General features: G+C 42.6%; 1 pseudogene across 1 annotated transcript; it reads right to left on the bottom strand.

The window, feature by feature from the left end:
* Positions 1-12,543: 12,543 nt before the first annotated feature.
* Positions 12,544-16,031, bottom strand: LOC143741852 (G2/M phase-specific E3 ubiquitin-protein ligase-like; annotated as a pseudogene). Its single transcript, XR_013205258.1, has 6 exons — positions 15,850-16,031; positions 15,233-15,544; positions 14,886-15,067; positions 14,609-14,781; positions 13,031-13,245; positions 12,544-12,884 (listed from the first exon to the last, which is right to left on the bottom strand). The product of XR_013205258.1 is annotated as a G2/M phase-specific E3 ubiquitin-protein ligase-like (transcript).
* Positions 16,032-26,974: the final 10,943 nt, after the last annotated feature.

The raw sequence follows: 26,974 nt of genomic DNA, 5'->3' as shown, positions 1-26,974 counted from the left end.
AATTTCAGAATTTTATTCTACTGTTGTAGTAAACCGGCCTGTAGTAAACTATTAGAAAGACTTAAGGAAATTCCTACTGAAATACTTTGGTTTATTGTGTTATATTTAATGTTACTAATGATATTAGTAGGGCCCTACTAATATATATTATATTATATATAATGATATATATTATATAGATATGATATATATATAAGGGCCCTCGCCCGGCGGCAAATTTCCAGATACTTACATAATTGTGATGAATTTGATTCTTTTTAAGTTATTATTTTGCAATGTGAGATTACAGTTAACACCTTTAAATGTATTATGAATTTTTAATAAACTTAATGAGTGTATAAATCAGCAGCAAAAAGTAATTCTTGAAAAAATCTGCACAGTAATTTTATAAAATCTAAATATGTTAATAAAAACAAATTACTATTAGTTCTCTTATAAAATTCAATCAGGCAATCATACATTTCACAATTTTGTATTTATATATTAATGTCAAGAATTCAGAAGTGCATATATAGCCTACACTACAAAGAAATAATATACAATTAAATTATGCTTATTTTAATTGTATTGAGCAGGCTAGGTATAACAAAATATATTGGCTTTTAATAATATTTCAGTGCGCAAACCCATGATAACATGAAAAACAGAGCGCACACAGCGTGTATGCGCATCGCAGGTGCAGAATGATGTGCTCAAAGTAACATGAAGTCTCACTGTGCAGCGCTGCGCTGCTTAAGTGCGCATTCAAAAGTTCACGTCACATAGCAAAGAAATGTCGAGCGCACAAATCCTAGTGCGATTTGTTCCTTTGTTTCACAGTTTTAAATTCCAGTTATTGTGCGTTTGATGCCGATTCATAGTCCTTGTGATGTGTGTGATCTAGCGAGCACACGGTAGTGAGCCGTTTAAAAACAGCAACAAACTCCAACAAAATAAAGTAATTTTATGCAAATCTACAGCCTTTTATCTACAGATCATGCATTTTAATGTGAATATATCATATTGGAGAGAATTTTACCGTGCATCCAAGAGGCGCGCGCGCTGTTTGAATATGAATGGAGAATGATTGACAGCCTCAGAGGAGGGAAAATGAGTTTCCGTATACTTTAATGATGTAAATAGACTTCTGTCCCTCACGTTAAGCTATGGAATGACTTCAGATGACTTTGTCACCCAAACTGACGTGAAAAAAGCGGGAGGTGCCGAAAAGCGCGCTGTCTGCATCTCTGTTTGTAAAAAGCAAAGACACATCAAAAAGCTGCTGCAACATACTCTAACCATTTGGCACTTAAAAAGCATGTTACGACACATAATTCCCGTCTTCTTTTACTAAAGAATATTTTTGACTTATTTATGAAATGCATAACTGATGCTACTAAAATTTATACTGGCCATTGGGGTGGCCAGTGGGGTGGCCAGGAGTCGGCCAGGGGTGGCCACGGCCACCCCTGGCCACCCCCTGGTGGCGCCATTGACTCACAGTCTTGAATTTGGGGTTTGTGGAACATTTCTTTTGTTTTGATTGTACAGTAAAAACAACATCTACATCATGTTTCTTGATCTCTGCTTACTCTCATTTTTTAAATCTGATAACTTTGTTCTTTAAAGGGTCATGAAACTAAACCAAATTTTGTGAGATTTTAACAGAGGTATGTGTGTTGAACACCATTGAAGACAATGTTAGCATCTGTTAGATTTAATAGTAGGGTGAAAATGGTTAAATTTTATTTTTTCCCCGCTATTTTCGTCTTCCGGGTTTAAAATCTTCATCGTGTCCACGTCACAGGCTGTGATGTGGCAGAGCACTGTAAGTGATTGACTCATTGGTATCTCATAATTATTAATGAGACTGAGTTTTCATTTCCTATGAGAAGACACTGTCTCTTAATTATTCATGACACCACGTGGATCTTTCAAATGACAGACATGTAAAACTGTGATATCACGATGTAGATGGGAGAGCCAGTCATGGGACGCAAGTGTTTGTTTTCGTGGTGCAAAAGTTCAAGTGCGTTGAATATGTTTACCCACTGCAGGGCTAGACTCTGGCTCCGGGCGGTTGGTTGGCCATCAACCACGGACACATCTAAATTATATGTGTGCAGCAAACATTTTTTGAGAGAGAGCTTCGAGAACTGGAGAATGATGGACTTCGGCCTTGTTGACAACCAATGCAAGTTACGTCTTGCGAGTAATGCGCTACCAAGTCCCGAGGACTTTTCTATCCCTTCAGAGGTATGTGTCACGAATCTGGTCCATGCACTTCAGATTGGTCACCACCAGAGTGGTGATGAATGAATCCCCATCATTCATTGCATTGACGACACACACAGCTGATTCCACTAATCACGCTGTCACCTGAGAACTATCTCACCCTCTTTATAAGCCTTGGACTTTCTCTCCCTGTTGCCGAGTATTGTATTGTGTTAGCTACTCTACAGAGCCCATCCAGTGTTCCTTGCCTTGCCTGTTTTCCTGTGTTCTGATTCTTGCCTGTTGTTCCTGGATTTACCCTTCACCTAGCCCTTTAGACTCTGTTAGTGCCTTGTTTGGACTATTTCTACTTACCTGGATTTTCTCTCTTTGCCTTGCCCCTGCTGGATATTGTTCGCCGATCGTCAACCCACGCTTGCCCTCAGGATCACTCTGTGTCATGCCTCTGCCATTCCTGTTTGCTGTTTATTGACCTTGCCTGTATACGACCATGTTTTGAAATGAAGCCCTGCATATGGATCCGCACGGCTCTCATCTTGTTCAGCCTGTTACAGAATACTTGGCCAACGTGACATGAACAGTCTCTGGCTGGGCAGAAGGGATGTTAACAGCCTCTGGCTGGGGAGACGGGATGTGAACAGCCTCTGGCTGGGGAGACTGGAGGTGAACCGTCTTTGGCTCGAGGCTGGACGGGACCAGCGGTGAAGGCTCTGGGCTGGACGGGACCAGCGGTGAAGGCTCTGGGCTGGACGGGACCAGCGGTGATGGCTCTGGGCTGGATGGGACCAGCGGTGATGGCTCTGGGCTGGACGGGACCAGCGGTCAGGGCTTTGGGCTGGACGGGACCAGCGGTGAGGGCTCTGGGCTGGACGGGACCAGCGGTGAAGGCTCTGGGCTGGACGGGACCAGCGGTGATGGCTCTGGGCTGGATGGGACCAGCGGTGATGGCTCTGGGCTGGACGGGACCAGCGGTCAGGGCTTTGGGCTGGACGGGACCAGCGGTGAGGGCTCTGGGCTGGACGGGACCAGCGGTGAAGGCTCTGGGCTGGACGGGACCAGCGGTGAAGGCTCTGGGCTGGACGGGACCAGCGGTGAGGGCACTGGGCTGGACGGAAGTGCATGGACCAGATTCATGACAGTATGTGTGTGTCTAAAATGTAACCCTGATCGTTTTACTTGCCTTTTGTTAAAAAAAGCACTCGTTATTAAAATTTTAGATATTTCGATAATACCTCAATTGTATGCTTTGTGTAATTAAATATATATGTCATATATTTATATTTGTTTGGGAAATATGTCTTTGGAAATTAATATGTCTGTATTGTCAGCCTATAGGATGCTCATATATGTAAATATATTAATTAGCAATATATGTGCATATATTAATTTCTAATATTTGGAAACATATTAGATTTCTGTATATGTAAATCTATTCTGAAACACACTCAAATATTCAGTGCTCCTTTTAGTATACTTCACATATATGTAAATTAACCTAAACATGTTTTCATATAATATATTCACATTTACTCCCACTTTCATGCAAATAGTCTGCATATATTCAGGAACACACTACTACACAAAAATATTTTTATTGATGTTGACAAACAGGGTAAAGTACAGAGTGCATGTATAGTATTATAATATTAACTGCACTTACAACATGAATCAAGCCAACAACATAAATCAAGCAAAATAAAGCCTGTGGTAAACAACTTGATACTTTGACGTTTTGTTCTACAACCTGAATTTCACACACCTACAGTATACTGAAAACATGAATTTAGGTTAATTTGTTATGTTAATTTTTGAAATCATACGTTTTTAACAAGTATCTAGACGTTTGGGTATGAATGTCTGGAGTGTACATTGTAGAACAAAACGTTAAAGTATCATCAAGTTATGTTTACCACAACTTTATTTTACTCAAAAATTAATAATAAAAAAAGCCACTATAAAACTGTTTATTTTTTCTTGTTTTGGAACCTCTGTTCAAGTAAACTTGGAATTAATGGCCTGGCCCAACTGTCCAACAGTTGCCTTTTTGTGACGTTTTATGACAGCATCTCCAAAACAATACAAGAAGATACAAACTTTTGGATTAGTCAGTGGTTATGGTTAAAGGGTTAGTTTACCTAAAAATATATAATTCTGTCATTATTTAGTCATCCCCATGTCATTCCAAACCCGTAAGATTTTTTTAATGAAATCTGAGAGATATCTCTCCCTCCATTGGAAGTCTACGCAACTACCTCTTTCAAGCCCCAGAAAGGTAATAAAGACAAGTCAAGTGTTTTGTTTGTGAGAAAAAAAAAATATTGCCACTTTATTTACAAATTTTAATCTCCACTAGAGCAGCAAGGGCATATTTATTTGTAAATGAAGTGGCAATTATGTTTTTTTTTCCCACAAACAAAGCGCTGATGTCTTTATTACCTTTCTGGGGCTTGAAAGTGAGTAATTAATGACAGGACAGGGTTTCAGCAGTTATCTTTAAATTAAATTTAATGCTTTTTGAGGTCATTTTTTACATTTTTGACGCCATACATGACCCATGACTAACCATGGACATATGCTGTCAATTGATATAAAAATTAACTCGATTAATCACGCATTTTTCTGTGATTAATCGCAATTAAAAACCCTTACAATTTTATAGGTTTATATATTTTATAATGTAATTACATTCATTTGTTAACTGTGAAATATTGAGACAAAATAAAGAAAGTTTATTTTAAATGTTTAATGGCATCTTTTTATGAATGAAGGCGAGTATCACTGATACTAATACAGCTATTGATATCTGGATAAAATTATTCCCCCCTCCTAATTTTAAACATTCAGTTAGTTTCGTGGCTTATACCATATTTAATTAATTAACATTAGTTCATTTTAAGGTATATTTTAATGAAGTTGTCAAATAACTTGTACATACCAGAGTTGGTTAGGAGTTTGCACAGAATAAATTCTTCTTCTAACTGCACGTCGGCGCCTGAGTGACCTTCCAATAGGATCTATCTCGTGTAAACTTTGTCTCACCCTCCAGCGCTGGATGCGGGTGGAGCGAGACCGGAGACTGCCCAGAACGTAGGTCTTGCCTGCATTTGGGGTTCTTTGTTACATGTAGGTAGTGGGGCTGCTCTTAGTCCAGCTCCAGCAGGTCTTCCAATATCAAGCGGATGTGTGATTTGGCGCAGTATGCGGTACACCGTCTCGAGAATAACTATGCATTGTCTGGTTTCTGTATTTTGATCATAACGAACCACAGACAAAAGACTGTTAATTATTCTGGCATGGTTATCTAAATCTCGATAAAGTATCTGTTTCGGCTCTTGCTGTATACGCGTTAGGCACTGTAATACGCTATTAAAGAAATCGAGTATATCGTCTTCATTGCACCTTGCATAAGCAAATAAAACACTAACAAACTTAACAGCTATTAAGGTCACTCTGAAATTCATGTCAATCTGCATGAGGAAGACATCCCTTAAAGACTTCCTTTTACACTGAAAAGGCTTTCGGTTGCACTGAAATGCCTTCAGTTTGCACTGAAAAGTTCACGCACATCCACATATGAAATCACTCGCATATACATATATACACAACTAAAGCATGCATCCACATTTTATTTTGTATGTATGCGCGAGTGTTTTATGGATGTGTATGCGCGCATTGGGTTTACATGTATGTGCGAGTGTTTATAGGTGTATATGCATGGAAGTTTATATGTATGTGCGAGTGTTTATAGGTGTATATGAATGGAAGTTTATATGTATGTGCGAGTGTTTATAGGTGTGTCTGCGTGCAGCGAGTGTATATGCATGTGCGAGTGTTTATAGGTGTATATGCAGAGAGTGTATATGTATATGCGAGTTTATAGGTGTATGCATGTGTCAAGTTTATATGTATATGCAAGTTATTCACACGTGTATATGCATTCATTACTAGCATAATATGTATTGGTATGGATTTCATATTAGCGTGCACGTGTATTTCCAACGCATTCTCATCCCAAGGCGTCATATACTGATGCTTTTGCCAAAGCGTCTACATCCGACGCACATGGCACCCTTTAGCGTCAATATAACACGCTTCGGTTATGGGTAGGTTTAGGTCTGGGGTAGTGTTAGGGTTAGACCACTAGGAGGCGCCATATATCTGCGTCTCATATTGATGCTAAAGGGTGCCATGTGCGTTGGATATAGACGCTTTGGCAAAAGCGTCAGTACATGACGCCTTGGGATGAGAACGGGCTGGTATTTCATATATGTATTTTGAACATCCTATAGTATACATGTATATGCGAGTAATTTATAGGTGTATATGCACGTGTGTTATGTATGTATTGATAAGCGAAGTTTGATTTAAATCCTACGTGGCACCTCATACACTCAGGTTCTTGTTTACCTGTCGACTCCATTTTGCTGGGACAGGTGTATCTTTCGTGCTCACTGTAACTGTATCCCAGAGAATGTAGAATTCATCTTCGCTGCGGAGATCGCGCACACATTTGGCAGCTGAAGATACAAGTTTCATCCCAGTTAAAAGGTCTGTATCTACTCCTTGCAGAATGATGCGTCATGATATATCGTTTTTACATCGATATCGCGATGTGCGCATCCACGATAGTGTAACCGAGCTTTTGTATTGGGTTCGGCTAAACACTCTTGAGTTATAAAATAATGAAAACGCGACACAGAAGTTCCATGAACGGTGCACACTTCTTTAATCCTCACTCCTCAACCCCACATGTCATCTCATGCGCATGTCCATCCCTCTCTTGCCTACGGCAAGTCCCAAAGGACAGAATGTGTTACACACACATAAACGCAACATTTCTATAGCCTTAACTTCTATTCAGACTTTAATCTGTTACAATAGTCACATCGCAGGATGTGCGATGTAAGTAGCCTTAGGGATCATAGTTGATTCATGATTCATGATCAGTACTGGCCAGCAGCTCCCCGGCCCGTGACGCTTGCGATTCGCGGTTTAATTGCAAAGTTTAACCATCACATAGTGAAAGTTTATTATTTGCATGTGTTTTTAAGTCCTGTCAGTTTAAACATCAAGCGTAAGAAGACTGGAACTTGCGCTTTGTTTTCTGTGAGCCGGGCAGACACAAAGATCAGTGGTCTTTCTCTTATTTCTGAGCTTGAATGAACATGAGAATTCAAAATAAAGTCAGAATGCCCTTCCTGCATTGAACATTTTTTGGCGGCTGCCAAAGCGTATTTTTGTCCCGCCAAAGCCTTATTTGACCGGTAAGTGATAGATGACTGACTGCTGCGCTTGTTAAACTGAGAGAACGAGCAGAGAGAGTGAAAGTATTAGGGGCCGTACAAGCCAAAATTCATTCTTCTACTCTCACACACACATACATTCTCCTTTCACACACATACATTTATACTCTCACACACATACATTCTCCTTTCACACACATACATTTATACTCTCCTACACACATACATTCTCCTTTCAGATACATACATTTATACTCTCACACACATACATGTATACTCTCACACACACACATTCTCCTTTCACACACATACATTTATACTCTCACACACATACATTTATACTCTCACACACATTCTCCTTTCACACACATACATTTCTACTCTCACACACATACATTAATACTCTCACACACATACATTCTCCTTTCACACACATACATTAATACTCTCACACACATACATTCTCCTTTCACACACATACATTTATACTCTCATACACACATACATTCTCCTTTCACATACATACATTCATACTCTCACACACATACATGTATACTCTCACACACACACATTCTCCTTTCACACACACATATACATTCTCCTTTCACATACATACATTTATACTCTCACACACATACATTTATACTCTCACACACTTTCTCCTTTCACACACACATACATTCTCCTTTCACACACACATACATTTTTACTCTCAAATACACATACATTCCCTTTCCCATACATACATACATACATTCTGCTCTCTCTCACACACACACACACACACACACACACACACACACACACACACACACACACACACACACACACACACACACACACACACACACACACACACATATATTCTCCATTCATATATATATATATATATATATATATATATATATATATATATTTGGTATCCATTACTTCCTCTATAAGCAGGAAGTCACACTCAGACCAGAAAATACATTTGCAAGACTTGCTCAGCTCTTCATCACAACTTTACATTGATGCTATTCAAAGTAATCCTGTTTTCCTTTCAAGTACATTTTTTACTTTTGGGAGTAAGTAGCAATGAACATGAAATCAGAATTTTTTTTAATAATGTGCTGGAATGTATTGAGCAAATGCAAAGAGAAACAGATTATTTTGTGCATGATAGGCTGCATAGAGAACTTTGTGATCACATTCCAACCCTATGTGGATTTCTGTCAGTCTCAAGATTTGTTGAGGATTCAAGAAATAGAGCAGCAGTAAATACATTGGAGTCCTTATATGGATATCTAAATGTTGTGCGGACTGCTTCTGAATCCAGGCAAAGAATCAGGTCTGAGAAAAGTTATGTCCTGTTGCCTCCACCTGTCATTACTGGACATCAGGGCAGACCTCGATACAGCATTTCAGGAGAGCAAATTTCTCATTTGGTATCCCTGGGAATGAATTGGCAAAGCATTTCTATGTGCTTAGGCGTAAGCTCTCGGACTCTGTACAGGCATAGACAGCAGCTGGGTGTTCAGCCACTGATGTATGCCACACTATCAAGTGACAACCTGAACAGAGTTGTTGGTGAAATTCTTCAGTCGACAACAAACGCAGGAGAACGATATGTGCATGGGAGCTTGAGATCACGTGGGTTACGCATTCAAAGGTGGCGTGTCAGACAGAGTCTACAAGAAATCGATCCTATTGGACGCTCGTTCAGAAGACGGCGTACAATCCGACGGCGAATTTACAGTGTTGCAACTCCAAATCAATTATGTTAGAGTTAATTCCTAAAAAGTGTAAATGTAGTAGCACCAAAAACACACTTGTAGCCAGTCAGCAGTAGGGGACATACTCATGATGGGGGAGGTTTCTGTGTTGCATAGCATGTTTTTGAATTTGGGGGTGGAGCTATCAAGATATGGGTGTGATCATTTTAGGTGGGGGGCGTGTGTGCGTTGCTGATGTGAAATAGCAACATCGTTTCTAAGAAATCACATACTGCACCTTTAAATCAGTTGTTCTCAAATTGGGAGAAATATATGCTACCTTCCAAATTTGAAGTCTACAGGAAACAAAACTTTTGTGCATTATTTTCCTGTTATCTCTGTAAAGCTGCTTTGAAACAATCTGTATTTGTAAAAAAAGTGCTATATAAATAAATGTGAAAAATAGGCCAAATAAGGCCTATAAATAAGGCCAAAAAAGGCCAAATAGCTCATAATACTCTTGTTTTATTTTCTCTTAGGCACATAGATGGAAACCACAAACTTGTGAGATGGAGGATGGTGTTCCATGGCTGTGTTGATGGTTTCAGTCGTACCATTATCTACCTTGCTTGTCTAGACAACAACAGAGCCTCTAGTGTTTTGTCAGAATTCATTGCTGGTGTTCAGAACTTCGGAATTCCATCTAGGGTGAGGTGTGATCATGGCCTTGAAAACACTGGTGTTGCCCGTTTTATGCTTTACAGGTTAGGATTAAACAGTCATAGTGTTATCACTGGCAGGTCAGTGCATAATCAAAGAATTGAGAGGTTATGGGCAGAGCTAAATCGAGTAGTGTCATTTCATTTTGTTAATCTTTTCAACTTTATGGAGGAGCATGGTGTGTTAATTCACTTAATGAGCTTCATTTATTTTGTCTTCACTATATTTATTTGCCACGAATTCAAAGAAGTGCTGCTGAATTTCAGAACCAGTGGAATAATCATGGTCTATCAACTCAAGGGGGGCAAACTCCTCTTCAGCTCTGGCAAAGGGGCATAGTCAACAATACTGGAATGCATAACCCAAGTATGAATGGTATTTATGACACAAACAGTGGATTTGGTGTTGATGACAACATAACACTCTCAGACTTACAGACAAATAATAATGTTGTTGTTCCATCAATTAACATTACCATCAGTGACGCAACAATGCATACACTTGAGCAGACTTTTGATCCATTTGAAGATGATGGAAATCATGGTATAGATTTGTTTTGCAACCTTGCGCAATTTCTAATAGAAAGGCATTCCTTAAAATCATATGCATGCATAAAAAAGGAACCAACCCCTCCCCCCTCAACAGACAAGTGATTCGACAAATAGACTAACAGCACATTCAACCGAGAAGTTCAACAAAATAATTATTTACTGTAGATGTGTACTCCACAGAAAAATGAGCACATTGACATTCTTTGTGATAGCTTTAATACAATTATTGTCATAGCTTTTATGTTGATAGTTTTAGTTTTCTTCCATTTAATTGATCGTTGCTGTGTAAGGGATAAGACCTTTATCAATGAGGTTCTGTGAGCTGAAAGCTCTGTTTACATTTTACATCCTTGAGTCTTTAAATGTTCTTTAAAAAACAAAACAAATGATTAAACATGTAAAACTATGAAATCAAATTGACTGAACTATTATTTATTTTAACATTTGATGTCCTTTGTCGAATAGGACAATTAACAACTTCAACATTAATACAACATCAGTACAATCAGCAGGACTCAGGAGACATGTATTGCACATACATTGACACATAAAAAAAAATTAAGCAGTGTATGACAAGTTTTAAAAGTAACTCAAGGCTTGTTTACTATATCTGGCAATTCAGAGGGGTCTAAACCACTTGTACATTTTATTAGTCGTAGAATCTTTCTGTTATGACAGATACATTTTTATTAAATATTGTTGGAGAATTTTGAGAATTATTAAATTGATAAAGGCTCTAAAAATGTATAAAAGTTTAAGGCTTTAAAATAGAAATAAGTAAATAAAAATAAATAAATAATAATAATAATTTATTATAAAAAGGAGTAAAATACTGCATTACTGTCAACATAATGACAGTGTGCAGATAGGTTTTAGAAAGCAATGCCCAGTGCATCTTACTAATAGTTAATGTCATTACAGTTGTGTGTGATTTTTGGTCCATGAATTGCAAAATTGCACCTCCAGGTCACACCTTAAGCAAGCAACAATATCAAGTTCCAAAAGAAGAGAAGATTAATGAAATAAAAAGCAAAAACCTAAAAAAAAAGGTAAACAACACAGTGCAACAATTCATCAGTGAACTTATTGAAAACAAGCTTCCGTAAATTCTGTTCGTTGTCAAGATTACTAGCAACATAATGGCTACAAATACAGTGCCAAATTAATTTAAGTCTGCAATAGGTTAAAGCGTTAGTTCACCCAAAAATGAAAACTCTGTCAGTATTTACTCACCCTCATGTTGTTCCAACCCCGTAAGACCTTCGTTCATCTTCAGAATACAAATTAAGGTATTTTTGATGAGATCTGAGAGCTGTCTCACTCCTCCATAGACTACTGTAATTGAAACTTGCCGGCCCAGAAAAGTTAGTAAAGACATCATTAAAATAGTCCAAGTGACTACAGTGGCTCAACCTTAAGTCTATCAAGCGACGAGAAAAAAAACCCCTAAAATAACGTCTTTATTCAACCATCTCTTCTCTTCCATGTCATTCTCCTAAGCTGTTGACGTAGTGTAACAGAGCAGCGCTACATCAGAACGTAGGCTGACTATTGGCCGTCGCTGGTCATGTGTGTGATGCTGGCCAATAGTGAGCCTACGTTCTGTCGTACAACCCAGAAGTGCTGCGCCGTTACACTACGTCAACAGCCTACGCAAATGACATGGAAGAGAAGAGATTGTTGAATGAAGACTTTATTTTAGGTTTTTTAGCGCACAAAAAAATATTCTCGTCGCTTGATAAACTTAAGATTGAGCCACTGTAGTCACTTGGACTATTTTAACGATGTCTTTACTGACTTTTCTGGGCTGGCAGATAGCGATTACCTAGCAGCCTATGAAGGAGTGAGACAGCTCTCAGATCTCATCAAAAATATCTTAATTTATCTTCCGATGATGAACGAAAGTCTTACGGGGTTGGAACAACATGAGGGTGAGTAATTACTAACAGAATTTTCATTTTTGGGTGAACTATCGCTTTAAGGTTTTTTTTGCCTTCACTTAACTTTCTGAAAATCCTAACTGTTCTTGTTAAGGAACGTGTTAAAGATACAATGAAAGTGGATTTTGCATCAAATTGAACACTCCTCCCCCAAAACATGAGTCAAGAAATGTATTGAAATAATCTAACTGCTGACTCTTTTTTATTTATCTGTGTGTGAACTTGACCTTAAAATATAATACTGAGATGGAGGCCTGTCCATACATTATTTCATTCCAAAACCATGGGTATTGCCCAATGCAAAGTCCATGTTTTCCTGAAAGTCTCTGTAGGTGGTGTGCAGTGGTAACTTTAAACTGCCCATTGCAAACACCTGCATCAATTGTTTAGAGTTAATTTCTGCATCATGCTCTTGGTGAAGAAATTCAATTGAAGGTTGCGGAGAGAAGCCAATTGGTGGAACAGTACTGGCTCGAGTGGCAAAGGCAATAATTGTTTCCAGCTTCTGTGTTCCTTCTTGATCTAGAGAAAAAGCAACATTAGAAATCAGATTTTGAAAAACTGCATGCATCACTAATCTTAACTGATATACAAATGACAAGATACAGTGCATTATCAATTACGAATGAGAAGACATTTCAGTTTATACAAATGCTTTTAACTTTTACCCTCTGCATCTGTAAGGTAGTCTCTCCAGAAAGGAATAACAACTTCTTCAGTACGCCTTCTATTGCTGCCAACTGGAGATAGGCGAATGGTAAAAAGGCTATCAACCAGATCAGCTGTGAGGGTTGTAGGAGGCCAGCATAGAAGGGGGCGAAAACTCTCTGGGTGAGCTTGTATTTTGTCCATTACACCAAGTGTTCTCAGTCCATCACGGAATCTTGGTAAAAATCAGTTTAAGTTGACAGTTGTTTTAATTGGTGACTTAAGTTGACAAAAAAAAAAAGTTTTTTTATGTCTTCACGTAGTGTCAATATACAACTACAAATATATTAAAGGGGTCATATGATGTGATTTCTTGTTTTCTTTTTCCTTTAGTGTGTTACGTAGTTGTTAGTGCATGTATAAGATCTACAGAGTTGCAAAGCTCAAAGTCCCAAAGACATATTCTTTGTAAAAGTTAAGGCTCAGCCACGCCTTCCCAAAACGCTTGATTCAAACACCTCTCCCCAGATCTATGTCAGTGTGTGGGAGCAGGGTTTCATAACACCACCCAGATGTACACGCAAAGAAAGTAGGCGTAACTTTTATTCTCGCTGTATTATTGTTGTCGCCAGCGCCACCATGTTGTTGCGAAAGCCAAACTACTTTTTTTGGCCTTCCAAAAGAGGACATAATTAGAAAACGGTGCTTAAGCTTTATTTACAACACTGTTCCAGAACAGTACAACTAAAATATTTGACTGTGTGCTGCACATTTTTCGGAGGACTCTTTCCAGAACCTGCGAGAGCAATAGGCCGGCTGTGTACAAAGGTTGATAATAAAAAGCGGGGCAATTCCATCTTTGCAAGTACATTCTGGCGCTTCTGATTCACAGCCTGCAAGTATGTTTTCATATTTTATGAAAGTTTTGAACAGTAGAGAGTAGTGCTTGTTTGTCATTTCTACATCCATAAATGCAGACATGGTTTTGTTTATATATTGTTCTTCTCTCGTAGCGCGGCGGGACTCGGAAAAAAAGACAATATAAGTCATTATAATCAGTAATTATGTCCCCAATGAAATAAAACCTTAACAATCTGATACGTTCTGGTCCAGTCACACGCTTAAGGTATTTGGGCCAATTACAATACACTGGATCGCTGGCCAATCAGAGCACACGTTGCTTTTCAGAACGATGAGCTTTGTAAAAATCAACGCATTTCAGAAAGGCGAGGCATAGAGGAGCAACAATAATGTGTGTAAGATAATTACTTTTTTTTATACCTAAAACCATGTAAACATTGCATCAAACCCAATACACAGAATAATGTTCTTTTTAGAACCGTCAAATGACCCCTTTAATTACAACTATAGGAATTTAAAGCCTAGTAAATGCATATTTATTCTTCAGCTTAGTTACATCAGTCAAGTATGTATGTCAAATTCAAAATTTTCAGTCACACCCAAGTACACTTTGCTAATTCGTGTGGAGGGTATGCATAGTCTAGCACACCAACATAAATGGTCCATAGAAAACCCTGAACACAGTCTGCATGGATTTCAGTTCCGTGTTGGAATAGAAAAAAAAAAACTTAGGGTACCTCTCAAAAGGACCACGCACTCTGTGTATCACTTGGAACATCAGGATGTCATCTACAAGCTGATTCTTGTCTTCCAACCTTCGCAGTGGCCTCAGGCAGCCAGTAGTGGCCAAATACTCCTCGAGTGGCTCAGTTGATGCTAGGAGCTCTTCAAATGATTTACTCTCATCGATCTACCAGTAGATGTAATAAACAAAAGTTTAAAGTAGCGTAATTAAAATGTCTAGTGTAGAAACAGACACAAAACACAACATATTGTAAAACTGAGAAAAGTTACCCTTTTAATTTTTTCGTGCAGGTCACTATCCGCAATATCTTCCAAAACTGGCTTAGCCAATTCCGGGCCATCAACAAGGGAAGAGAAGAGGGTTGGGGACAGAAAGCCTGCAGGAGGACCGCTGTGTACAAGGCTTACTGCTATGGCCCTACCTGCAATGAAGTACCGGTCCTCTCTCATGGCTATAGAAAATTAAAATATTATGCATATGTGACATTGCATGCATACAAAGACTTGACATATACCAGTGATTTTTAATGTAATAAATAAATGTAATGAGATTAATGTAATGAGTAAAAATGTAAAAAATGTCATTTTAATCTAATGAGATTACAATCAATGCATACCAGTACTGTCAAAGGCCAAGGATTAATTTTATCATCTTTTCCCTCAAACATTGGAGATTGTAGCAAAGCCTCCATTAGAAGTCTTAGAAATTCTCTTCTTGGTCCACAGCCTCCTCAGGTACACCCATATCATCAGAAAACCTGACAGAAATCGTGTGACATGGATCGTATATTCCTCGTTTAAAACCTCTAATGGCTCCATCCAGGACTGAGGATCGATTAATGTTAAACTTGCATTTCTTCTGATGGTTTATTTTTGTTGTAAGATCTTGCAAAATATCTTTCGGTGGCACTGGACATTCAGTGATCTTTCTAAAACAAACAAGATACATGTAAGTTACTATGCTTTTAAGAGAGTGGTATGCGTTTTGTTCAAAACCATTGACCATTTTGAACTTTGAACAATCTGCACAACATCTGTTGACTTTAAGGGGCAATAAAAACATCATATGCATATAAATGAGCAGGTAACGCACCCTTTCACTACATTTAATACAAACCTGTAAACCAATCAAAATAAGAAAACTATTAAACCTAAATATAAAGAAAAATCACTTATAACAACAAAACTGCATCTTTGATATTGGCTACCATAAAACATTTGAATTTGGACTAACCTTTCACTCTGTAGGCTTGCAAATATGGCCTGATTCAATTCCTCATCATCAGAAGACATGTCAGACAGTGCAGACAAAACTGTAAGACAGTTATCATAATTCCCTGATTGATGTGTTGAGGTAGAGGGTAATTTGGAACTGCTGCTCTGGATAGGTGAGTAATTTTGGACAGTAAGATCCATAAGAGGCGGATTAACTGAAACACTTCCTCTAAATGATGTTTAGAGTGCTGCTTCTCTGTAGCCCAGGTCAAGCGCTTCTGCCGCTGTTTCTGGTTCAAAAGTGGCTTGACCTGGGGAATGCGGCACCTGTAGCCCATTTCCTGCACACGCCTGTGCACGGTGGCTCTGGATGTTTCTACACCAGACTCAGTCCACTGTTTCCGCAGGTCCCCCAAGGTCTGGAATCGGTCCTTCTCCACAATCTTCCTCAGGGTCCGGTCACCTCTTCTCGTTGTGCAGCGTTTTTTGCCACACTTTTTCCTTCCCACAGACTTCCCACTGAGGTGCCTTGATACAGCACTCTGGGAACAGCCTATTTGTTCAGAAATTTCTTTCTGTTTCTTACCCTCTTGCTTGAGGGTGTCAATGATGACCTTCTGGACAGCAGTCAGGTCGGCAGTCTTACCCATGATTGCGGTTTTGAGTAATGAAACAGGCTGGGAGTTTTTAAAAGCCTCAGGAATCTTTTGCAGGTGTTTAGAGTTAATTAGTTGATTCAGATGATTAGGTTAATAGCTCGTTTAGAGACCCTTTTCATGATATGCTAATTTTTTGAGATAGGAATTTTGGGTTTTCATGAGCTGTATGCCAAAATCATCAGTATTAAAACAATAAAAGACCTGAAATATTTCAGTTGGTGTGCAATGAATCTAAAATATATGAAAGTTTAATTTTTATCATTACATTATGGAAAATAATGAACTTTTTTAATCACAATATGCAAATTTTTTTAGAAGGACCTGTATATATATATATATTTTTTTTTCCTAAACTACCGCTGGTTGTAAATTGTGCTAGAAAAATCTTCTCTGAAAAGCGTTCCCACACATTCAGATAAACCACACTATCAATAAACAAACAACAACAAAAAAATATCTATCCAGTGATGTCCAAATGTTTTCTGTGCTGAGACAAATCTTGTGCGATGTCCTAACTGCCGGGATAATCACAGTGTGCCTTGGTCCGTTACCCACTGAGCAAAGACACGTCCAAAAGAAGTCATAGTAACGTCTTTTCTCGAACGTTCAGAAGACATCCAGAATGAAAGTTTTTGCAACATCTTTTTTAGAAATCTTTTAACGTTCACTTTTGACGTCCAAGTGACATAAAAATTTAATGTTCAAAAGACCATCAGTGAAGAGCCAGAATTAATGTTTATGCAACGTCTTTTTTATAAATCTTTTAACGTTCACTTTTGACGTCCAAGTGACATAAAAATTTAATGTTCAAAAGACCATCAGTGAAGAGCCAGAATTAATGTTTATGCAACGTCTTTTTTAGACGTCTTTTTAACGTTAACTATGGACGTCCAATTGACATAAAAAGTGAACGTTCAGAAAACATCCAATGAGGAGCCAGAATGAAAGTTTTTGGGACGTCTTTCTAACGTTAACTATCGACGTCCAATTGACATAAAAAGTGAACGTTCAGAAGACATCCACTGAGGAGCCAGAATGAAAGTTTTTGCAACATCTTTTTTAGACGTCTTTTTAACACTCATTATTGACGTACATGGTGAACGTTCATTAGACATCTTTTTTAAACGTCTTTCAAATGTTTATTATTGATGTCAAAGTGACATCTTTACAGGGTTCTAAATGAACGTTTTTACGACGTCATTTCAATGTCATTTACAGATGTCTAAAGGACATTCATACAAGTTTGACACATTTCTTGAACTGATTTCAGATATCAAAAATAAACTGTATTATTTTAATTGTTAATGAGGCCAGAGTTCAATCCTGTCTTACTATTAGCTTTATTAAACCATGTTCTGGTCAACAAACCTTCATCAGGTAGACTATTGTTCCAAGGTTGGATTACCACATGGTATTGAATAAAACTCACATAGTCATAGTAAAAGCTACTGCTTTAAAATAGTAAATACATTTCTTATCCTCGCACCCATCTAAGACATGCAAATACATTTTAGTAGCCTTATTGGAAATAAGTGACCTCAGATCTATTAAAAAGGACAAAAAAAAATTAACAATAGTTTGAAATGACAATATTTTTTTTTCCATCTTTAATGGATTTCAGCAACATATGAACAGGCTGATAAATAAAACAAACATATGGTTACAGTGAACTGGCAAGTGAACAAAAAAACAATATAAAGTCGCCTCAACTACACGCATACAGTAATCATGAAATATTCCTACACCCCTGTATGCCCTCCACCTCCCTTCCTTCCCGGCACATGTTTGAGGTGTTCTGCTGCATGAAGCTTGATTGTAGCCTCTGTAGCTTCTTTGTCCCGTTTCAAGACTGCAGCTGCAAGAGTTAAACAAAAATATATAAATATGTAAATAAAACCAGTGTTACATTGCAGTATGAAAGTTCACATACAATATTTTATATTCCTCCCGTCAAATATCAATTTGGGGGCAATACTGCACAGACCCATGGTGACTTGTGTGGTATATGGCAGCATACACATGACTGAAGATGGGTTATGTAAACTCGCATCGCTGTGTTTTGCTAACCCTGACACTAGAATATCTAGAGGTAGTGAATACAAGTGAGTTGGTGTTAACCTTAAATGTCATGTGGGGAAATGCTGTGTACCTTTAATTGCTTCAAAAGATTTAGTTGTTTCCAGAGGCAGTTTCTGCTTCTTCCCCTTCCCGTTCATATTAAAATTTGCCATCAGCCGGTTGGTAAAGAGCTTGAGGAAACAAATTCACCATTTAGAAATTACATTTGTGTGGTAATCTACAGGATTACTATAGCATGGGTGAGAGTGCCAAGAGTAGACTAAAGACATGTGGTTCTGATTAATCGATTCCAGAAAACGTCCTGGTTGCGTATGCAACCCACCGTTCCCTGAAGGAGGGAACGGAGGACGTAGTCGACGCCGACTGAAATGGGATCTCGCTAGAGAGCCTGTCTTCTTCGAGTACTATTGAACGAGCCAATGTAATTGGCGTGCGTGATTCGCATCACACACTCCGCCCCCGCGGCGCGGGTATAAATACGGAAGTGGATGCACGCACTAGTTGCTTTTCGCTGAGGAGCCGAGAGTAACCCGGGGTCAGCGGTGGTCCAGCGGTAGTGGCAAGGGGACTACGTCCTCCGTTCCCTCCTTCAGGGAACGGTGGGTTGCATACGCAACCAGGACGTTCCCTTTCAGTCGATAACGTCGGACGTAGTCGACGCCGACTGAAATGGGATCAACCATTGAACACGCCACTAACGCTGCCACCTTCCAGTGCCTAAACCAAAGCCTCCTGATGCCCCCGCAAACTTAAGGCGGGGAAGGACAGGGCTTAGGCCAGGGAAGTCACTGCTGTTCCTACAGGACCACTGGGAAAGCGTTCCCCGTACGTTGGAAGGAAGGGACGCTGCGGAAGCCACATCCAACCCGAGGGAGGTAATGTGGAGAATACACATATGAACTGGGCGGAAACCGGGCAGTCTAACATATGGAATGTCACTGGGGTGGCTCCAGCTTAAGACGGGGGGAGACACACCGGACAGTGACGGCAGAGAGACTCTGCCGAGGGAAGACACGGGCTCACCGCAGGGAGCCGTATCGTGGAAGAATACACATATGGGGTCACCGAAGGGACCGCAACATATGGACCCAGCCTAACACAGGTTCCACACTGCTTACGAGTGGTAGGCCTAACACCAGACGTTCCGCACGTCCGACGTCGGAGGGGTGTGGAGGAACTCAACAGGGTTCAATTTTAAGGGAACTCAACTGGAGTAGAAAGGCGCACGTATCCAGTCCATAGGAGGGGAATGGCGCAGCAAGCCGACACTTGAACCGGGCTCACGGTGAAACTGGCTTCATGAGAAGGGAGCCCACGGGAAGCAGCGGTTCAACTAGGTGTCGTCCAGCCCCCAACTCTAGAATCTGTTTAGCAAAGTATATCGTCAACGCCCAGGCGGAGCACTTTACACTCATCATAGAGGAGCTCAACACCTAAGTGGACATGTTGCATCTCGGATCTTTGCCGAAATGAAGGCAAGCACTAAGTGCAACTTCGCCTGGAAACAGCCTTCCCTCTCTGCTGAATTCCAACAGATATTTGAAGAGCTGGTCTGAGGTCTATGACTTGCATTCTGTACACGTCCAAGCGAACGGACAGAGAAGCCAGGGCTGGATCTGCCTCCTCCAGGGCAGCGCTTGCAGGCTCACCACCTGCTCCTATTATGGGAGAGGTAGGAACCTTGGGCACAATCCGAGCCGGGGTCTCAGCTTGTGAGAGTTAGCCGGCCCAGACTCCAGGCACAATACGTTGACCGAAAGCGAGCAAGTCCCTACCCTCTAGTAGAGACCACGCGAGCAGGAGAACTGATATAACAGAATTTTTAACTCACTGCCTGCAGTGGCTCAGGGGCGGTCTCTGCAGTGCAGTCGCACCAGGGACAAGGCCCAAGAGGATAAAGAGGGACACAAGGATTTGCAAGACCTTGCTCCTCAGGAACCTGACGATCAGAACGTGCTTCTGCATACTTCTGCAACACGATGAGCGTCGTTTAAACACCGAGGCAACATCATTTTGAGGGTGAAGGAAAACAGCCTACTGCAACCCATTTTGCAGGAAAGAGAGCACTGAAGTGATCGAAAGCTTTCAGGATCTCCTCTGGAGAGAAGACGCACTCAACGACTAGGTTCCACTTCTAAAGGCGTAAGCACGCTACCCAATTCTAGGGGGTGCTCGCAGAAGTGATGGTAACTATCACATGTTCTTGTGATAGCCACCTGAACCTCCGCGTTCAGATGTAAGACCACCCGGAATCTCCGGGGGAAGAACGCGTGTGCCATCGTGCCCCGTCCCCGAAAGAGTTCTCAGGGGAAGTCAGGAAGGCTGTTGAAGGGAACCAGGTCTAGTTGGGCCAATAAGGGGCAACTATGAAGACCTGTTCCTCTCCTGACTTGGCACGTAGGTGCAAGCGACGGGCGCAAAAGACAGGAGCATTGCTCAACACAACATGTGAAGATCACTGGGCTTCAGGAGCATTTTCTGCTCAGCACTTGGGTGTGACAAGTTCACTGAGCTTCAGGAGCATTCCTGCTCAACACCTGAGTGTGATAAACTCACCGAGCTTCAGGAGCATTTCTGCTCAACACTTGAGTACGAAGAACCTCACTGAGCGACAGGAGCATTTCTGCTCAGCACTTGAGTGTGACAAGTTCACTGAACTTCAGGAGCATTCCTGCTCAACACCTGAGTGTGATAAACTCACTGAGTTTCAGGAGCATTTCTGCTCAACACTTGAGTGCGAAGAATTTCACTGAACGACAGGAGCATTTCTACTCAGCACTTGAGTGTGACAAGTTCACTGAGCTTCAGGAGCATTACTGCTCAACACCTGAGTGTGATAAACTCACTGAGCTTCAGGAGCATTTCTGCTCAACACTTGAGTGCGAGGAACTTCACTGAGCACCAGGAGCATTTCTGCTCAGCACTGCGTGTGATGAATTCACTGAGCTACCTGTGATGGACTCACTGAGCTACAGGAGCATTGCTGCTCAACACCTGAGTGCGATGAACTTCACTGAGTTTCAGGAGCAATTCTGCTCAACATGAAGAGTGATGATTTCACTGACTTGCAGGCGCAAGGCGACCATGAGTCGCAGTCACTTTTAGAAGGCTCACTGGGGTTAAACGCATTTCTGCGGGCCCCTGGGGCAGCTGAGTCCCAGTGTTTGTCCAAGGGTAGTCCGCTCGGTTTACCCAAACACTGGCGGAAAAATAAAACCGGGGGGGCAACTGAGCGGCCCCGGAATGGTCATGACCCAGCCGGACCCAGGGGATGGAGTCTCCACTTGCCCTGGCTATAACTGTCGTGAGGCTCGATGGCGGCACGATTGAGTAAGTGGTAGGAGTGGAAACAAGGCGCCCTCAGAAGCGTCTGACTCCAAGGAGGAGGTGACGGGTGAGTTTGTGACATGCAGGGGAAGCTTGCGCAACGGTCGCAATGTCTAACAACTCGAGGCATAATGCCCGTGTAGTCGGGGGTCGCCCAGGCCCCCGTTAAAACACGCCCCTTGTACATGGCCCCTCTGTTGAAGAGGGTTTGGCAGCAGACCGGGATGAACTATAGTCACACAGGGTGAGCTGCTCTGCCACGGTCACCTCGGGACTCGATCGTGAAGCTAGCGCTGAAGCGGTCACATATGGAGGGAGCCAAAGGCTGCGACTACCATATACCCCAGGAGCCTCTGAAAGTTCTTTCAGTGGGACCCTTTCTCACTTCAACACCAGCTGAACACATTCTCATTGGAGAGACATGTTGGACCGAGTACCTCCCAAAACTAGAAAAGAGATACTCAGCCTGTGGGCGAGATTACTCTCTTCCAGTTGACCTGAAGACCCAACGGGCTCTGGAGCACTCGAGGGGAAGGACACTGTACTGATACTCCCCCCTTAGACGCAACACACAGGATGGCCTGCGGTGCGGGAGGTAGAGATCTGAAGCACCTGTCTTTCAGGTCAAAGCTGCAGACCAATCTTGGGCCAAGATGGTCACGACCCACCCCCTAGTAGCACGAAGAACGAGTTTACAACTGGCCTTCGTACCGGCTGGAGGAGCGGCTATATTAAATCCTTCGCCAGCAGGATAAGATAAGCACGCACAAGTCAGGAGCACTGCTCAACACTCGGTGTGATGAATATCACTGAATTTTCAGGAGCACGTCTGCTCAACACCTAATGTGATGACTATCACTGACTTGAGCGGGGTAGCCGAGCCTGAGGTGGGGCAGCAAAGTAGAGAGAGTGGTGTTAGTGTGCTGTGCAACACTTACCTGTCTCCACAAGTGGCAGGGGGCGCGTGAGAAGGCGGATGACCGGGTCCTCGAACGCACCAAGCTGCCTGCTGGCGACCAAGGGGGAGCTGAGGGGTGTAAGGCTATACAGGGTCACACCCGCCAGACTGGCCCTCTTGGGACCCAGGAACAGATGAAATTGCTCTCTCTTTGAAGTGTGGGTACCGCTTGCTCCGCTTTTTTTTTTTTTTTTTTAGGGAGCCAGCGGCGGAACAGACACACACACAAACAAAGGCTCCACCCGGCCCTCACCCGGGGGGAGGGAGTGATCGTGCCACTCCAAGAGCATCTCATCCATTCCTGGGCGGCCCGCTCCGGAATGCTTTCGCTGTCGCTTGCCACCTGGCTTGGCAGCGCCTGGAGCGGGCTGGGCGTCTCAACTGCGGCCGGCTCCATGCTGAGGCCCGGGTGGAGGCTGCTGCGGAGGGTCAGCAGGAGCGGCGGCCGGAGAACGCCCACGGCGACGAGCAGGCGGAGGAGCTGCCACCGGCGGCGGGTGGAGGCAGCAGCTGGCCACCGGGGCAGGATGTGCCGGATGACCTCCGTCTGCGCTTGAGCGGCAGAGAACTGTTTGATGCAGTTCTCCACCGCGTCGCCGACCAGCCCAACCTGGGAAATTGGGGAGACCAGGAACCGAACCTTGTCCGCATCCGCCATACCAACCAGGCTGAGCCAACGAAGGCGCTACTGGACCACCAAGGTGGACATCGCCAGACCGATCACGCACGCTACGACACCCGTACCCCGGAGGGTGAGGTCGGATGCAGTGCGGTGCTCACCTATGAGCGCACGGTCTGGATTACCCTCGTGCATGCCATGGGTGCCCTAGCCTGCAGCAACGCCATGGCACGCAAGAGGAAGGGGCTTGCCCATAGGCTTTGTAAGCTCTGCCCGTCGGAACAGACGAAACTCACAGGCCTTAGGGGGGAGACGAGGATCCCCCCAAAAGGCAGCGGCCGCCGGACACAGGTGCACCTGTGTCGACAGACCGCTCCAATGGAGGGACACCTCGCAACCCTTCACCGTTCCTCCATCAAGGGTAATGAGGGGGAAAAGCTAGTCAGGCAGTTTCTGGCAGAGAAAGATGCTGTTCACCACCTGACAAGCTCTCCATGCATTTCGGGAAAGAAAGGCACTGGGGCGGCGAGCTGAGAACCAGCGCGGCCCGCCCCAAGATACCAAACTCCAGATTGCAACCGAGACTGAACGGGACACGTTGGAGGTTCCACTCGAGCCCGGCAGCCTCGGCGGCCCGTTTCAGCATAGCTGATAATTCTGGATCCGGCTCGGGCAACATTGAACTCCCGGAGGGAGACAATGCAGCCGAGTCATCATCTCTAGAAGTCAGCTCACCCTCCGATGCTGCAATCGGCGTCCTGTCCTCCAGGGGAGCCCCGAGTGAAACCGCTGGCCCACCCATTACAGATGGACCAGCAGACAACACAGGAGGCTCCAGTGGTTGCAGTGGAAGGGAGGAGTGAGGAGCCCACAGGGAATGGTTACCGGGCGGGACATCCAACACTATCCTCCGGTCACCCATCCCACACAGCACCCGAGGGTGGGGCATGGTAATGGGGACTCGCTCTCCGCGAACGAAGGCGAGTCTCGCCCTCAACACTGCGACAGTCATGTTCCCACAGTGAAAACATGAGCTGTCCACAAAAGCTGTCTCAGCGTGCTGTAAGCCAAACACGTGACACAACAGTTGTGACCATCAGAGAGAGACAGGGAACGACCGCACCCAGAAACGCACGGGCGGAATGACATCTTGAAAAAGACGCAAACGCACCCGTGTTGCTCTTTCAGAAAATAGGACCGTCACCAATGCCGGAGCACACAGGGGAATGACCGCGGCAACACTGAACAGAGAACTGAAACAGTGAAGCACTCACTTTTCCGCCCTCTAACCAGCCATCAACACACACAAACATTTAGAAATTTGTTGCTGTTAAAACAGCAGTTGAGAGCTCAAAGCTCGCGATCACCGCTGCACTCGCGCTGTAGAACACCAGCACTGGGAGAGTCTTCCTGAAGAACACCGACACACTCGCTCGTTGTAGACAACAGCACTCTCAGAGACATCAAACGATCGGCTCCGAAGCGAAAGGCAACTAGTGCGTGCATCCACTTCCGTATTTATACCCGCGCCGCGGGGGCGGAGTGTGTGATGCGAATCACGCACGCCAATTACATTGGCTCGTGCAATAGTACTCGAAGAAAACAGGCTATCTAGCGAGATCCCATTTCAGTCGGCTTCGACTACGTCCGACGTTATCGACTGAAAGGGAACAACAGAGACATGACCATTTGTGACCAGTCACGGAAACTAGGGACACAAGTCGGGCATTTTGAGTTATCCATAGATTCTGAGAGTGTAATATCCAAGCTTTCCAACGATGTGTAACATGTGGAAATCTGATAATATTTGGAGAAGTTGTGGCCATTTTAAAGTAGGCACTTAAAAAAGCTCAAAGAGGAGAAAACGAGCTCTAAAGATTGTGCAGTTCTCACCTGTCTCTGCTGCTGGGGGTGACAATAGGGCTCATTTACATCTCATTTAGATAAGCCATACCCCCTGTAAAGCTCCTCCATGTGCTTTACAGCTTTTTTTACACTTCGAATGAGTGCACTTCTGCCGCACTAGGCGAAAAACAATTGTGCTGCCCCTCTATTTGCAACGTACCAGCAACAACACACAAAGACCAATAATGCCATATAGCCTGCATATAACGCGAAACCAGCAACAACACATAAAAACCAATATGCCATATACATATAACGCAAAACCAGCAACAACACACAAAGACCAATATGCCATATAGCCTGCATATAACGCAAAACCAGCAACAACACACAAAGGCCAATATGCCATATACATACAGTATAACGCAAAACCAGCAACAACACACAAAGACCAATATGCCATATACATATAACGCAAAACCAACAACAACAAACAAAGACCAATAAGCCATAGGCCTACATATAGCGCAAATACTGCGCAACGCTCGTGTGCCCAAAATGTCAACAATATTAAAGTTTATGTAGGAGGCAAATGCCTGCTGGCATTTTTCTTTAAGCAGTCATTTCTGCAATTTTCCAAATAATCACATTTCACCTCCTCAAATTACTGTTGCAAATCTCTTTACACCACTTTCTTATGTGCGTATACACACACAAATGAAATGTCCGCAAGCACATTATATCATCAGCAGGTTCAGCATCTTAAATAACGACTAAAGAGCAAATGAAGCTTAACTTACATTTCAGAAACACGCACGGCAGGCCTTCATCGCAGCAGCAGAGGTCTTAACTGCATCCTCTATTTCGATTCTCCGTCACATATGAAACAGCCAGCCACCGCTGTCAGCGAGCCGAGCCGCCGTATTGAAGCACTGAGGGCGCGCGCGCTGCGCCCATACCTCCGGTTCAGTTTCCCGAGCCCACGAAGTGCGGCGAAAACATTTTCGGTGTAACTGCCAGACGGTTCATCTCGTCTGCGACAATCTTTGCGGCATCCATCTTCATTGAATTTTGATATCAGAGAGAGCTGGCCAGAGCACAGCATACTAAGTAGCCATGTGGTTGACTTGGAGGGCGGGGGCAAAAGCACCGGGTTATTCAGTATGGAAATACACACAGACAATGACACGCCACGCCCCTACTGCATGCTAGAATCTCCGAAAACAAGCCGATTTCAACCTCAAAATGTAAGCTTTTAAATATACCAATACTGCTATCTCAAACATGGAGAGGCTTCTTCGTGATTTCAATTAACAGATTCTCCAAAAAATTGAAAATCACCAATTTTGAAAAAAAACTCTTCTTTCTCATTTTGCTCGAAAGTTGTGCTGCCGACTTGTGTCCCTGGTTTCTGTGACGGGTCACATTTGATAGCTCCAATGACATACTTTACCTGTCCCTGCACCTGTCGAATCCCCTCCTCTTAACCTTCCATGTCAAGTTTCTATGCGGTCTCATGATTGCATTTTAGATAATTAAATATAATTTTATCTCCTCCATCATCTCCAGCAGCAGACGATAGAGGTCTGCTTAGATTTTTTTAATCAATTTTCAACTTTATGAAATATAAAAATGGCAGTCAATGCTGTTTTCTGGA

This window comes from Siphateles boraxobius, unplaced genomic scaffold (assembly GCF_051911475.1).
Source record: "Siphateles boraxobius isolate OS27281-9 unplaced genomic scaffold, OSU_SipBor_1 1, whole genome shotgun sequence".
Lineage (NCBI taxonomy): Eukaryota > Metazoa > Chordata > Actinopteri > Cypriniformes > Leuciscidae > Siphateles > Siphateles boraxobius.
Note: the sequence above shows the minus strand (reverse complement) of the source record. Positions and strands in the feature narration are given on the sequence as shown.